Raw genomic sequence first — 16,158 nt, 5'->3', positions numbered from 1 at the left:
GCAAGATATGAAGCCTTAGCATAGTGCATGATGGGATATGTCATTGGGTGCTGTAAAAGTGCTTCAGATCATCTACTATCCCAAATACTATCTCAGCAAACTCCTCAGTCCTTTGGCTAGTCTGTCTTTGTCTTTCCCTAAGCCACAATTTAGGACTCCGCAATAGAGCGCAACAGTGCCCAACCACTTTTTTTTAGCCGTCTTTCTTCTGAACATATTGATTTATTTTTAGGTCCCATTCATTTGTTTCCACGGGGATTTAAAAAGAAATCCTTCATAAAAGAGTTCTAAGCCATAAACCAAACCAATCAGCACTGAAGTGAATCTCAACATTACAAACTTTGATTTTAAGAAAAAATTATATTTGAAAATCAGACAAAAAGACAAAGATACAAGACTGTGTACGTTATGTATTTAATGAGAGAATGAACTACAATCCCATGAAGCATTGTAAATGACGTGATCAAATTAGAAATTATGGAAAAATATATTACTAATGATCTACAGTTGTTAAGTATAACTATAGAAACAATCTATTTTAATTATATTGCAAAATATTAAGATATATGCAAATATATGAGTAGTTTGCAAGTGCACAGCTCATTTGGCGTGCTTTGTTCACCATGATCCTCTGATTGGTGGATTATTTATCTTCAGGATCACGGCTAAAGTAGTTCTTCACCAGGAATTCCGGAATTAAAAAAAAAAAAAGAAAGACTGATGGCTTTAGCAGAAGCATATAGCATTGATTTACAACCTCTGAGCTCACGGTAAGTCTGTCTTTAAAGGTTTATAAGTTATCATTAAAAATAACTTTTAAAAAAAGTCCTGCCACAAATATGATAAATAGCTATTTTTACAAAATTTTTCTGTGTCAGATTTTTTCAGTATATTCAGGATATTTTTCAATAAATGTGAAAGTTTTCTTTGAAAAAAATACTGTAATGTTACTCTAGACAGCTACAAATTCAGATACATTATTGAAAAACGATAACATACGGTGCAACACATTACTGATTGGTTTATAAACTAATTCTCAACCCATTCATTTGCCCTTTGTCACTGCACCATCTGTATTGGTTGAGCCATGGAATTCCACCTTTATCCCTACTGGAAAGGCCATCATATGTTGTGATTTGGATGCTGGTGTGCTGGTTTAAGCTTCTTAGCTAGCTTAACCAAGCTATCCTTGGTCATCCAGCATCACCAGAAAGACCATCCAGGGTGCATTTCCAAAAAGCATCATTAGACGACTATGGTCACAAGTTCCATCGTTACCAACATAGTTCAACAATTTGATGTTTCCCAAAACTGTAGTTCCGGCGAACATTCGCAAATTTGTGTGGTTGAAACTACAGCTGTTTATTTGTGGTTAGAAGCAGAGTTCCTTGTTAGTTAGCTTAGGCTTCTATATCTTTCATTCCATATACACTATATGGCCAAAAGTTTGTGGACACCCCCTTCTAATTAACGAATATGGTTACTCCATTAAATCCAGTAAAGAAAAATCTTAATGTTTCTTGATGTAATGGCTTGGGCTTTGTGTGCTTCCAAATTTGTGGCAACTGTTTGGGCATAGCTCTTTTCTGTTCCAGCATGACAATGCCCCTGTGAACAAAGTGAGGTCCATAAAGAAATGGTTTACTGTGTCTGGCATGGAGGAAATTGACTGGCCTGCACAAAGCCCAGACCTGAACCCCACTGATCACTTTTGGGGTGAACTGGAACAGCAACTGTAAGTCAGGCCCCATCGACCACATATGGTGTCCACAAACTTTTGGCCATATAGTGTATATCTTTCATTCTATCAATACTTTGACCACATTTTCATACATTTAAGTAAATTCTTTATTCTGGGGTTTTGAAGAAAGCTGCATTCTGAAACATCACGTAAACATGAATGCAGCCATTAAAGGGATTAAAGGCTGTTAAGAGATCACTTATCAATAAGCACTTATCACACGCATTTTCTGTTGGAGAACACAGGTTTTATGTGTTTATGTTAACGCATAAGTGCCTTTAATATGTTTTTGAAGAGTGCTCATGTGCGTATATGCTCAAGTGCGTCAGCGGAACCGAAGTTTAATGTAGTAGGAAACCCTACTGTTGCAGTGTATCTATCTATCGCATTACTAAGTGCACGCGGCTTTCGTGTCTTCAGCAACTTTCTCACATTAAACAGCTTTCTGGTGTATGTGTAAATGAGTTATTATAATTTACTATTTGTGGAAATTAATACTCCATCCCTTGAGTAACGTCATTAACGACAGCTCTATGTTGTTCGAACGATGGATATGCGACATAGTTACTATGGTTTCAGGAAACAGTCATAACTAGCTAGTTAATTTCTCCAACGGTGCATCGTACTATGGTGGTTACGCAGTGAGTTACGTCGTTGTATGGGAAATGCACCCCTGGCTGGCCAGCATCACCAACTTTGTTTTGCTGGTGGACATCATAACTGTGCTGGTCCATTAGCTAGACCAGCACCAAACCACTTTTCAGCAGTGATGTCTTGAGCCTGTTGCCTGCAATGCAGCATTCCTGTGAAGGATTTTGTTTTGTCTCATCTTTAAGGTGGAAAAGACATTTTGCTTTGTCAGTCTATGGCTCACTGAACATCTTTGCTTTTTCCCGCATTTAATATGGCTCAGACTTGAGAGTATGTGGATATTGAATTATTGAGAGTGGATAGCTTGACCTTTGCTAGTGATATGAATCAAACATTAGCAGGAGATCCAGCTGAAGAAATTTACAGGGGCCACATCTAATAAACTGAGGCCAGCAGGGTGAGGGGAAGTGCTGAGGCTGGAAAATCCGGAGATCCATTACCCAATAATTCATCTGGAGGAAAGGCAGCTCGGGCAACCGCAGATGCAGTCGATCCCGGGGTGGAGCTGCGGCAGTGCTGGGAGGGGATGGTCCTGTGGGTATTTTGTGGCTATGCATGCTTTTGTGGAGTGTTGTGGAGTCATGATTTGTTGCGTTAAAATGATCTGCGCTGCATTAAATACTTTACAGTCTTATGTTTTGATTTAGCTTTAGCCCCAAAAGAAAATTTTATGTAATATTTTTTTTTTTTTTTAATAAGGTTGTATATTTTAATGTAGGTGTATGCATTATGCATCATGAACTAATACTGAACAGATTTTTTATTTTTTATTTTTTTTTTTTTTTATTAATCTTGATCACTGTTAATTTATAAAAATACTGTTGTTTTACAATTCTACAATTTTAATGTAAAAAATGTGCTACTATATGTAGAAATTTACATTAAACAATATTTAAATTAAATGAATCAATTCTAAAATAAATAGTATAATGTTAACATGTACAAACTTACTGTAAAGTGTTACTAAATTTGATTGCTCAAAGGTTGCTTTTTCATAGCCCCAAGTTTGTGATGGGGTGCAAGGAGGAAGCGGGAGACTGCGAATTCAACTCAAATGGTATTTATTTTATAACACAAAATTTGCTTTTCAGCACTTAACTCAATAATCGTGCTTTTCAGCGCCCACAGCTCAACACAGTCTCTGGTGGTAGCTACAGTGGTAGCTCTCTCTTCCTCACTGGCATCTGGCTCATTCTTAAATCCGTCTCCAACTCTCACTGCAATGACAAACAGCTGTTACAGACAATCATTGCCAGGTGATGATCCTTACGGTTCTCATCTCCTGATCTCACTCTCCATTCACAAGCTGGTGCTCAACCACGCCCCCACCTCCACAGGTCTCATTTATGTTTTTTTTATGTTTCAGATTTCGAAATCAAAATAGAAACAAATAAGATGATTGTTGACGTACAGTAAGATTATAGAGCTTTAAAATTAATGTGGATAACATTGTTAAAAAACATGTTGATGAGCACTTAAAGTCACACTTATTTTTAGAGTCCTCTAGTGCAGTGATTTGGGGAATGTGAAAACAATAATAAAATAAATACAAATAAAAAGAATTAGGGATGGGTAAAAATAAATCGCGATGTTCATTTAAACAACCCCTATATCAATATTTTACCGTTTTGACTTCTTCCGTGTAATGTGTGTCCAAAGATGTGATCCACGCTATGCATCTGGTCATTGAATAATAATATATCTTTCTATACTGTTTCCGTTCAGTTTGTTGGTCAAAAAAACAAAACAAAAAAACATGAATTCTAATCACAAAAAACACAGATGCCCTAAAGGAACAGTGCACATCCTCTTTCGTTAATATGCGCTCACTGGCTAAACTGCCGGTAGTCTTAAAGAGACAGTACTCTAACTTTTTAAATCTTGTTCTGTGTAAATATTTGTACATTGTACAAATGATGTATGTAAACAATAAACATGTACTGAAACATGTATTCTGTGTAATATATGCAGTTTCAATACATTATATGTTTTGATGGAATACATGGAATTTGTACATTCTTAAAAAGCTAAAATGTGACCAAAATTATTTAAAAAAATCATAATAAAACAAAATGTGTAGAATTAATATTTCAAAATATACCAAGTTAGAAGATCCCCCCGTATAAACAGCATTAGCTGAGCGAGAGAATTTCTTTCATAAGTGCAAATGGACATTATAATTGAAAAATACCTAAATTAATCGGAATTGAACCAGAAATGAATCAAACTGGGAATTCTTTATCAAAATCCAGCCCTGAAGGATATTGATAAAGGGATACCAATAGATCAAACCAGTACTGATTGATCAATAATAATTAATGTTAATGATAACGTTAAATTATATTTTGTCTTTTGTACATTTGTTTTGTGTCGATGAAAGGGTACTTACCCTATCAGCCTTACTGATGGTGCTGTGAGGGTACTTACAGCAAAAAAGGTTGGGAAACACTGTTCTAGTGTTTCTAGTAAAGGAGCCCTAGAAAAAAAGGGCTTTTCCCATTAATAAGCAGTTCAAAAGGACAGCGTACTAAAGGTTCATACCACTCGCTGATATCTCCTGAGGTCAACTAGTCCAAACACACTTGGAATGTAGACTGTCCTCTCAGGGCGACGGAGGCCATGAGCTTAACACTGTCAAAAGTTGCAGATGTTTGAGCGTAAACCTACTTAGAGCCACCACACACACAGAGACACAGAAAAAGGCAACAACATAGCCTTGTTATTTTATTTTTGGCTCTCTGAATAAATGAAGTGTCAGATGGCATACTTTTTAAAAATGTTGAATTGGTTGTTATAACATACATTATTTGTTAGTGATTGCAGCCCAGTTTGGGTGCTCTGTCTGTGTGCATCTATATTCCCCAGTTATACTTAGCTGGCTCTTAATTTAGGTATTTCTCCAGAGACACCCGAAGCAAACCCCATTACGCTGTTACCAGTTCGTTCAGCTCACTGGACACAACCAGAATAAGACCTCAAGACTATTGCTTCTTATTGACGACTGTTTTTGTCTGTCACAAATGATGCTGCCATTTACTCCATCTCATTAAAAGCCACTGACACTCATGCTTAATTTCTTTTTAAATCCAAAGTCAAAACAAAGGCAGATCTTATGATGATGCACAGAATTTACCACAGGGACTCTAAATCTAGACCTGCAAAACCTGGTTTTGGTCACCTAAAGTCCAAACATGGGAAGTCAAAGGTATTTTTGTACCAAGTCAGTATTTAAAAAGTAGTGCTGTCAGTCGATTAAAATATTTCATCACGATTAATCACATAATTTTTCATAGTTTTTAAAAGTGTTGAAATTTGAAATTTCCTTCTTAGGAAAGAAAACAAAACAACATGTAACAATAATGCTTTATTAACATTTTCCTGACAAATTCTTCCACAGCATAAAGATAGAAATGCACTAAAATAGCACCAATTCAAGTAACATTAAATGTTTCCCAAAGTCTAAGTGGGAGGTTGACTGATTGAAATAATAGTCCCCATAGGGTGCATAGTCATTGCAATGCGCACAAAATCCCTTATCTACTTTGCTACAGCAATCCTGAGCTGAATAAAATGTTTGAATCTAATGTTAAATCAGTAAATGCATTAATCCCGATAAAGAAAAATGTATGCATCAAATGTTAAATAATTGCATGCATTAACACGTTAATTTTGACAGCTCTAAATGTAAGTCTTTATTTAGTCTCAGAAGAGTCCCAACTCTATTCAGTATTTTCGCGCTGGCTGACATTCCAACACTTTTATGTATGTTTGCGCATGTGCTCTGCTGCTGTTTATTATTGTTATGTCATTCATATTCAAATAACAATTGACAAGAAAAAGAGAAAATTACTAAGTTGTATTCATTTATTTATTAGTTTTTTATTACTGACTACTAGCTACTCACTGGTATTGTCCAGAAAGACATGAAAGCTACATTTAGTTAATTTAATTTAATAATTATATTAGTATTTTAAGTTTTAAATAAGTTAGTGTGTTCATTAACATATCAGCCTTAGCTGTGGTATCGAAATTATTATAGACCATCATGACATTTCCCTCATATTTTTATAAAATTTTGAAATTTTCGTAAAATGACAACCCTTTTCGAAACTTACAAAACCTCATGTAAAAACCACAAGGTTTCTTAGGTACAGCACAGCGCCCTCTGGTGTCAGGAATTTAGTGCAGGATTTGGCAGAAATGCGAGAATATGTTGTAAATTATATTTAATAGTCTCCTCGTCAGAGCCATCTTCTTCCTGGCCTGACAGCTGACAGACTCCAGGGACGAGGCACAAGTCAGCACAGATTAGAAAAGCCGGCATGACAAATGGCCTGAAGTGTATTGCGAGACTGGGCAATGGGTGGGGTCAGGCTTGCAGTTGGTTAACGGCCCTGTCTAATGGGTCCTCCAGCGCACAGACCGCGTGAGTGTGTGGAAGTAGGAGTGTGTGGAGTACGTACAGTTGAACCTATCCTGCGAGACCCTGCTTCTAGGGGAGATGTTTATGGTCCTCGTAAAAACCTTAGCAGGAATTCTGTCTTCACCCAGATTATAAGGTCAGCTACACTGACTCCTTTTGCCATGCATGACATGGCTTTGCATTTTAAAGGGTGCTATCCAACTTTCTCACCGCATTGCGCCAAATGCATCATTCTGATAAATAGTTGACCTTTGACCTCTCACGCTCGTTAAGCTCAGTCGATAGCATTTGTGGTGCGCTCAAACAAATATGGCAGATGCTATTTGAACCCTGGCACAAATAATGGTATATGCTATTTACACCCCAGTGCAAATAGTGGCACATATAATTTGAGCCCCAACCCTGGTGCAAATAATGGTAGATACTATTAGCACCCTGGTGCAAACAGTGTCAGATACAATTTGCACCCATATTTAAATATTAACATACAGTATATGGGCATCACTGCAGTGTGTTTATTGTGAGTCCCACAGACACACTATATTAACCTCTACCCCTAAACCTAACCTTAGCCTTCCCTTAGAAAAAGTAATCTTGGTTTTACTACAGTAACCATGGCTTCACCAAGGTATTTTTTGTAAATTTACAGTAACAACAAATTTAACCATGGTTACTATATTACCACCATGTTACTGCACTAACACCGTGGTTAGTTGCGTTAAAATGATAAAAAAAGATGGAATATAGTATCATTACGCAATTATTCAAATCATGTATCATTTAAAAATGCACAAATAATAATAATATATAGAAATAAGGGGGTCCAGTGTGTTTCTCTGAATAAATATTGCAGTATAAATATTGATATGGTTAATGGTTTTGTCTTGTAATGCAGTTCAGAAAGTCATCATTCAGTCTGATGTAGTTTGTTCTCATTCAACACAGCTACACAAGAAATGAATCATTTGTTGCAGTTGAATCAAGGGAAAAATGCCGTTATGGTCTTGGCAATCGGCCGACTGCATCTTAGCTGAGATCCCTGATATAGGAGGACAAGTATTGTCAGCTTTCTGCTACACCACATCATGACTGAGTAAAGTAATTGTGGCATTTATTCCCTAATGAAGAAAATACAACATTTAAGTTCTCTGTTTTCCTCAAACTGTTTCGGTGGTCTCATGGTGGGATTCTCCCTGGCCAGGTGGACAGACGGCATCCGTGGTTGTCATGTCTCTAACTGTTACTCGCTTATCCATGAGCAACCTCACAGTCTTGGTGTATCTACTCACGGTTCAGCGAGCTTGAGCGAATTAGTGCTGAGTTAAGTGATGACAACAGAATTAATACTATTTGCTTCAGTGGATCTGACATGGATTTTTTTTTTTAAGATTCAAGCAAATCTAGTCTTAAACTAGTAGTTGTTTTCAGTGGGCTGGTAAGTCAAGGAATAATCTTGCATCTTAACCTGGTTTGGTGAAAGCAGTTCTAAATCAGTCACTAAATCTGTCAGGGTAACACAGAACTAAAGTTTAAAAAACAAATTATGGAATTACACTGTTCAATTTATATATCTTTAGAGGAAGAACAGTTTATTTTACATTTCAAGAGAGACCTTTTGAGTTGCTTTAATGAAAAGCTCATTCTAATTCTGTGGATTCTTAATTATGTTAAGGTTTTTATTAAATGATAGTATTATTTAATTAATAATTTATATATTAAATTAATACATTAATTTATTATTTACGTTATTTATTAAATAATATGAAAATAAAGAACAATAATATTATTTTTAAGTATCTTGTTTTCTAATATCTAATAAATATCTAAGCATCCTCAAAATAAAATAAATTTGCCTTTGAAGCACAAATGCATAAGACTTGTTTTCAGAGAATGTATTTTGCATATTAGTGTATTAGATGTTTTTCACTTCTAAGCATAAGCCTCTAAAATTAATTAAAAAATTATGTCTTTTTTTATTATTTATTTTTTAAGTCCGTTTTATCAGTCAGTGTAGTGTTTTCAGCTATTTTTTTCTTTTTTCTATTATTATACATATTCTATTATATATACAGTATACAGAGAAAAGAAATAAGGCCACTTATATACTGTACAGCATGGGTGGACTGGGAAGAGAAATCGGCCCTGGATTTTACATAGAAACCAGCCAAAAAGTTGTTGATCGGAGCCCGTTCGGCATAACGTGGCAGCCCATATCAGCTAATCGCCGCCCGTTCGGCACCGTTTGGCCCAGTTTCACGGCCGGCCCACCAGGAAAAGTCCCGGTTCCCCCTATGGCCAGTCCGCCCCTGCTGTACAGTAAATATGGGTAGTTCACCCAAAATGTAATTTTATTTAATCACCAACTTGTTCCAAACACGTTGAGTCTGTTACAGTTGATAACGACACGCAATTTTGAATACACAAAAATGTAACTGAGATTTGAGAGCTACAGGGGGAGGGAACATTTACAAATATAATTGTTCCTCACACAAAGCTATCATATGGCTTTAGAGCAGTGTTTCTCAACTGGTGGGTCGTGGACAGCAGGGAAAGAACAATGCCATGGTTCTCCATTGAAGATTTTTCGGCGGCCGCCCAAGGGATAGCCTATTTAGACTGCCGAGGCAAATTTTATGATAATCTCACATTCAGCGTAAGGCTTCTCATCTGCACTGCGATATTTTCGCAGTGTGATTAAAGCTTTCATGTGAATGTAACGCTAATGATCTGCTTTGTTCTCTGGTGCTCGCGCACAACATCTGGGCTTCCCTTGATATTGCAGTGCGCAGACCTCAAAACTAATTCGAGCCATTTAAATTCTTGTGAGACTTTCCTAGTTTAAAGTGTTACGGAGGAACTCAAGTCAAACCTTTCAAGCAGCAGGCAGCCCCGACATGCCAAACAGCATGGAGGAAAAGAGCAACACTGTGCTATGCGCTACATTTTTTTAGCTACAAATCACCTTCACAAAATTGTTTCACGATTTTACATGAGTAACTGTTACACTGTAAAAAAAAAAAAAAAAGTGAAAATATGTACCTTTGGGGGTACTGCCCCAGTAACAAACCATTGTACCCCTAAAGGTACATCCGTGTACCCTTACAGCGTGTACCTTTTAAGAGGTAAATATGTACCCTTGGTGACTAACTTGGAAGGTGCAAATATGGCCTTTTAAGGCTACTGCCCCAGTGACAAGCACTTTGTACCTTATGAATGGCAAATTTGTACTGTTTAATCACATTTAATATAAAGCATTCAACAATTTCACATTTGTTCACAATGTCACAGAATTAACATGTCAAACATCTCAATCACAATTTGTCATCAGATACAGCTTATTTTTGCTTTAAAAATATTACACATTTCATCTTAAGTACCCTGTAATACTCACCCAAAAATAAATTAGGAGCACATGAGGTTTTAATGAACACAGGCTCTCTTTTCAGCACAATGGCAGTTGACAGTACCTCACTTAAAAAAAAAAGCCGACCAGGAAGGATCCGGAGGATGATTAAGAGGCCAGGGGGGTGACCACAGGGCAGGGACTGGGTCAGGAGGCAGCCACAAGTTGGGGACAGGTTTAAGGGCGGAGCCACAGTTGGTACAGGCAGAGCCGCAGGAAATTGAATTCCAGGAGGAGGATCCTGAGGTGGAGCGGGCAGAGCCGCAGGGGAATCAGGGAATTGAGACTCAAGGAGGCAGACATGACCGCGGGCGGAGCCACCGTGTTCAGGAGTGCTGGCAGTAAAGGGGGAATAGGAGCCCTTCTCCTCCGCTTCTGGATGGCTGTGAGCGGAGCCGTGGGAGGAAGGCAGAGCCGAGGGAGGCAGGCTCCAGGATCACCGAGGCTGGGGAGAAAGTGGTCTCCGCTGAAGGGAGCTCAGAGACCACTGGAGCCATAGTGCCCCCCCCCCTAAAATTCCTCTAGGGCTGAAGCAAGCATGAAAGCTAGCTTCGGACGGGCGAGGCTTCAAGAACTGGCTCAGTGGAAGGCCTGGAGGGAGGGGCCGTGGAAGGCACTGCAAGAGGGTTGGCCATTGGAGTAGAATGCAGAAGACCAGCCATTACAATGTTAGCAATGTATTCACCAAGGGGCAGACCATTGCAGTCCAAAGGGACCATCTCCCACACCGGTTCATTCAATCCTAACCAGAACATGGTCCTGAGGATCCTCTCTTCCCAGCTCACTTGAAAGGCCAAGCTCCAGAACCTCACACAGTAGTCCTCCACTGAAGAAGACCCTTGGGTGAGTTGCTCAAGTTGTTCTGCTGGATCCATATTTTGGCGGTCGGTTCCTCTGTAACGTTGATGGGAAGGATGAGACGGGAGAGTGTGGATCCAAACGCAGACTATTTTATTAATGTTACTCAGAAGATGAAGAAGATATAAAGACGAAAATAAAACACTTGCAATAAAAGGAAAATCAAACATCACAACAGTTTGCTGGTTAAATATGAATAAAACATTTAAATTAACATGCTAACAAACTAACAGGAACCAACCATGAGGGAATGAAACCAGAGGGTATAAATACACAGAAGGATGATGATGGAACAGGGAACAGCTGTGGAAGATGGAGGGCAGGTGAGTGTAATCAATAATGGTGCATCCTGGGAAATGAAGTCCATGAACAAGGGGAAAACAAAGGGCAGTTCATGACAACTGGAGAGTTTTTATCCACCAGTCATTCCATCTTCTATCTCCCTTCTCCGCCATGATAAACTTTGCTGCATCCGGTCTTTAACAACCAAGGTATCTGGTTGCATTTTGCCATACAGTACATGGAAAATATTTACATGTCCTTCAAAGGTGCATCCTCATCAATGACAGCAAACTCCTGTTGGAGCCAAATAAAAAGTGCAGAGGAAAATATTTGTTCAAAATCAAATGTATAAATCATTTTTCCCATCTGAACTTACTTTTTGCAGTCACTCAAAGATACTCTGTTACTCTTCAGTTTCATGTCATATCAATGATTAGAAGCTATATGTATTGTGAAAAGCACTATACAAATAAAAATGAAGACTTCAAGTATATGTAATGTAAAACATTATTGTGCACTTGGCTAGCCAATGTGTTATACTACAGCAATCCACTCACCCCTGACTCAGACCTGTGACAGGCTCTTTGCAGTTTCTTCAGACTGTATGACTGTGCCCAGATTTCTCCTTACTCCTCTCCTCCTCGAGAATCAGAGGTACACACTCCAAGAGATTGGTGCCAAGTATGCTTACAAAAACAGAGAAACATAAGCAAGATCAAGGATTACAGGCAATAAATGTCATAATACTTGGATTTATTGTGACAATACTGTGGCTGGGGAAGCAAAAGTGTAATAAATCAACCATGTTTTTTAATATTTTGGGCATTTGGAATTAACGCTGGCATCTTTCCAACTGTAATCACGCATATTAAAAATGATATTATTGCTCGTGGACGGAAAAAAATCATAGCCGATACACACTTGCTGTACACCGGCCCAAAGCACCAGCTCTCTGGCGTGGTGAGTGGCATTGAGCGGACTTCTTCCACACTAGTGGACTCGTACCGTTACATGCTCAGTACGTGGTGCAAGAAAGCAGTTCAATAGACTAAAGTGTTTAAATGAAGAAAACATAACAAAAAAACGTCTTGAGGTGTAGTAGCTTTGGTATAAGTGGAATGATTTTCTCGAACGTTGGATTATTAAAAATGAATGAAAACCTGAGGCGTAATGGCCACAACGTGATTACCAATACGGGTGTGTGCAATAATTGTCAACAATTCGATGGTCCCTCGTCAATTATTCAGTACTTAACTGAAATAGGAAAACAATATGTTGGCTTTCTCAAGCCTGTATATTTAAATATGTATTTTGGCGGGAGGTTAGCACGCGAACACGTCAATGGCCCTGTCAACGAAAATTACTACCTACAAACACATAACAATTGGAAAAATACACGAAATACAAGCGAAATACCAATTATAACAACACTTAAAGTTAAACGTACCTCTGAATTTATGTGATTCTTCAGTGACTTCCAGGTTCCTTTAACTTGAGGAGAAGGTCCTCTGTTGACAGTCAGAGATCCATCATCATGTTGCGAGCGTCGGTCCGTACACATCCCAAACTTCCTGCGCACAGTACGCACGGTGAGTCAGTCCCATTGGACAAATTTGAATAAAGCCCTACACTGTGAAATTACATGTTGCACTTGCAGCTCTTCAGTTTTTCTTGTTTAAAAAAGTTTGTATAGGCATAAGAGTTTGTGCTCTTCCTTTGAATAAATTAAACGTCCAAACGATCCAAAGTTTAACGATTTTATTTAAAGAAACAGCTCGTTTATTTTATATGAGATAAAATGGATTTGTTTCATATGTAAAAAACAAACAAAAAAACATTATCTTGACATTCTGAATATAAACACTAAAATCCAGGTCAGATGTGGATTACTTTCTTTTTCACCTGTTGTATGTGACCAGAGAACATGAACTATTTTACTGTATAACATTTAATTTTTTATCATGTATTATTTAAGTTTATGTTGGTGTTGGGTGATTTTCAGTTGCGTGTTTATTGAATTGTTGAGATCACGAAAGAATTTCATGCACTTGAATGGTTTGGCTTTGGCAGCCTTGACCCATCCCATCCCCCACCAGGCAAATCATTTGATCACAGTATTTTATTTTGTACCCCCTTTGGGGGAAATGGTACATACATGGACCCTATGATGGACAGAAATGTATTTGTACCTTATCTATCCCTAAAGGGTACATATTAGTACCATAAGGTGTAACTTTGACCCAGTGAGGGTACAACCACATAAGCTGTACCCTATGTGATCACAAATGGACCCAGACCATACCCTTTTTTCTGACAGTGTATATTTTGACAAAATGTAATAGTTTGATATGAAATAATCTATAGGTAGAATCTATTAGACCTCATTTTTATATCAACAGTGGCAATTGCAGTTAAAGTTTCGGCTAGTATTTTTTTCATAAATACTATAATTTATTTTTATAATTATTATTATTTAAGACTAGATATGTACACTGACCTTACCATGGTAATGAGGAGCCTTTACTCCTGTGTAATATGTATGTTCCGTTTGAATGGTTTTTGAAATAAGGAAACATACGGGGTATAAAATTTGCTCTTTAATTTTTAAAAAGAAAAAAAAAAAAAAATGCATGCCCTTATACTTGAAATCATTAACAAAACTAATCAAGATAAAAGGAAATGCGACCCAGGATACATTAAATTGAGTTTTTACGATGGTGAGTCGCCACTTCATTTCCAATGTAAAATCTCGGTCCTGATAGCAAAACCAGTTGAGAACCACTGCTTTAGAAATGTAGCACACAAGTCATATGGACTACTGTTATGATCTTTTTATGGTGCTTTTTTGTAATTTTGGGCTTGACATTTATTGTATGGGAACTCCTTAATCTCCTTTTGCGTTCATTTTTGGATGAACTATTCCTTTAAAAGACTGGCTTCTATGCTTTTTATCTGTGTTCTGTTTTGTACATACACAGTTCTTCATTCATATTTATAGCAACAAAAGCTCTCAGCGTGTCCAAGCACAGATGAGTTTTTATACTCTGTTGTGTGTAAGTGAAGAATCAGAGTTGAAAGTGTTTATGGACTGATTTCGTTTGATGGCTTGATAATGTTTCGAGCACTTTGCCATCATCTTGCAGCTGTGGATTTGATGATGAATGGAGATGAAGGCGTTTGTTTTCATCATGGTGAGGCTGAACATGGATGGATAACAATCACACCTCTAATGGCATCACTTATTCTCACAATACACATGATCAGCACTTTCATCACTTAAAGGGATAGTTCACCCAAAACATTTTCCAAACCCGTATGACTTTATTTGTTCTGTGGAACAATAAAGGAGATGTTAAAAAGAATGAAAGAAGACAGCAGCTCTGAGATTCTGCTAATTGTCCGCTTTCGTGTTTCAAAGGAGAAAATGATCTGACTCTCTGAGCTGCTCTCTTCTTTCATTCTTTTTAACATCTCCTTTTTTGTTCCATGGAAGAAAAAGTCATACGGGTTTCGTAAGACACAGCATTTCCTTTTTTAGGTGGACTATTCCTTTAAATGCCTTGTCTACTCTAACCCACATTTACAGGAAAAGTGATTGAACAAACTGGAATAGCTTTTCACATCTCAATTCTAACTGCTCTGTGGAGAAGGTAAAAGGTTGTTTTTTGTAGAGCTGGATTCAAGTGAGTGCCCTGGAGGAAGGAGAGCGTCTGGCCCACTTTCCTCACATATTGTTTTAATCTAGCTGCAGCGGCTGAAACACTAGCCCAGCTAGGGCTTTACATGAGAGCTTCATTCATCTGCTTCCAAGCTCCCTGCACCTCACCCAGCTCATTTTGGACCCTTCACATGTGGAGCGGATTGGGCTATGAGCTGCTTACCCGAGGGACAAATGAGGTCATGATCCCGCTGATGTGAGATAAAGTTTGAAAATAGATTGGGTTTTCGATTTGAATCTGAAGCAGTTTTATTGTTCTTTAAAGGGATAGTTCACCAAAAAAATGGAAATTCTGTGATCATTTACTCACTCTCATGTTGTTTCAAACCCGTTTGACTTTCTTCCTTGAAACAAAAAAGGTGAATTTGTAAAAAGCCTTCACATGATTTATTTAAATGAATGTTCGGGAGGAGCCCGATCATACAGACCTGTCAATCATGCCACTAGCATATACTGTATAAGCAGCCTCTTATTGTAGTCCCGGGACAATTCTTCCAGCATCCCGCCTCCTCCCCAATTCCACCTTATTCTCTAATATCCTAACCTTCCTTACTCCATTCTGTAGAGGGGGATTGTGACTCTGATCTGTAAAGCTCCAAAAAGGACAAAAAATCACCATAAAACCAGAGTGCAATAATTATGCATTATATTGCAAATCCTCTAAAGTGATGTATGATAAACAGAATAAAATTTAAGACATTATTCACTCTCAAATCAGATTATATTAATAAAGTGTTTAAAAACAAATATGTCAGCTAGGTTCGACAACATCAGACCTCATTGGTTCTCATTGCATCTTGGGTGTTTGGTCATGAGACGCAATGAGAACCAATGAAGTTTATACTATAGTTTTATGGTGTTTTTGTGACGACTTAAAAAATGCATACAAAATGCATTCCAAGACTGTGTAGTATAAATACTCATAGTTCATAATGCAGTATTCATCTTCAGTCCAACCAGACCATTTATGGAAACTAAGCCGCAAAAAGGCTTATTTTGAGCATGCCATGATTATGATGTCAAAACTCAGCATATTAACATATGTGTTAATGTACATTCAAATGCCTACTGAACACTTTATT

General features: G+C 37.8%; 1 protein-coding gene and 1 long non-coding RNA gene across 2 annotated transcripts in view; one reads left to right on the top strand and one right to left on the bottom strand.

Moving 5' to 3' along the window:
• Window positions 1-16,158, top strand: part of LOC127432226 (CXADR-like membrane protein) — an 81,480-nt gene that overhangs the window by 30,123 nt on the left and 35,199 nt on the right. The gene's annotated exons all lie outside the window — the stretch shown is intronic.
• Window positions 11,525-12,913, bottom strand: LOC127432235 (uncharacterized). Its single transcript, XR_007895728.1, has 3 exons — window positions 12,806-12,913; window positions 11,916-12,044; window positions 11,525-11,652 (listed from the first exon to the last, which is right to left on the bottom strand). It is a non-coding gene; the product is annotated as an uncharacterized LOC127432235 (long non-coding RNA).

This window comes from Myxocyprinus asiaticus, chromosome 42 (genome assembly GCF_019703515.2).
Source record: "Myxocyprinus asiaticus isolate MX2 ecotype Aquarium Trade chromosome 42, UBuf_Myxa_2, whole genome shotgun sequence".
Lineage (NCBI taxonomy): Eukaryota > Metazoa > Chordata > Actinopteri > Cypriniformes > Catostomidae > Myxocyprinus > Myxocyprinus asiaticus.
Note: the sequence above shows the minus strand (reverse complement) of the source record. Positions and strands in the feature narration are given on the sequence as shown.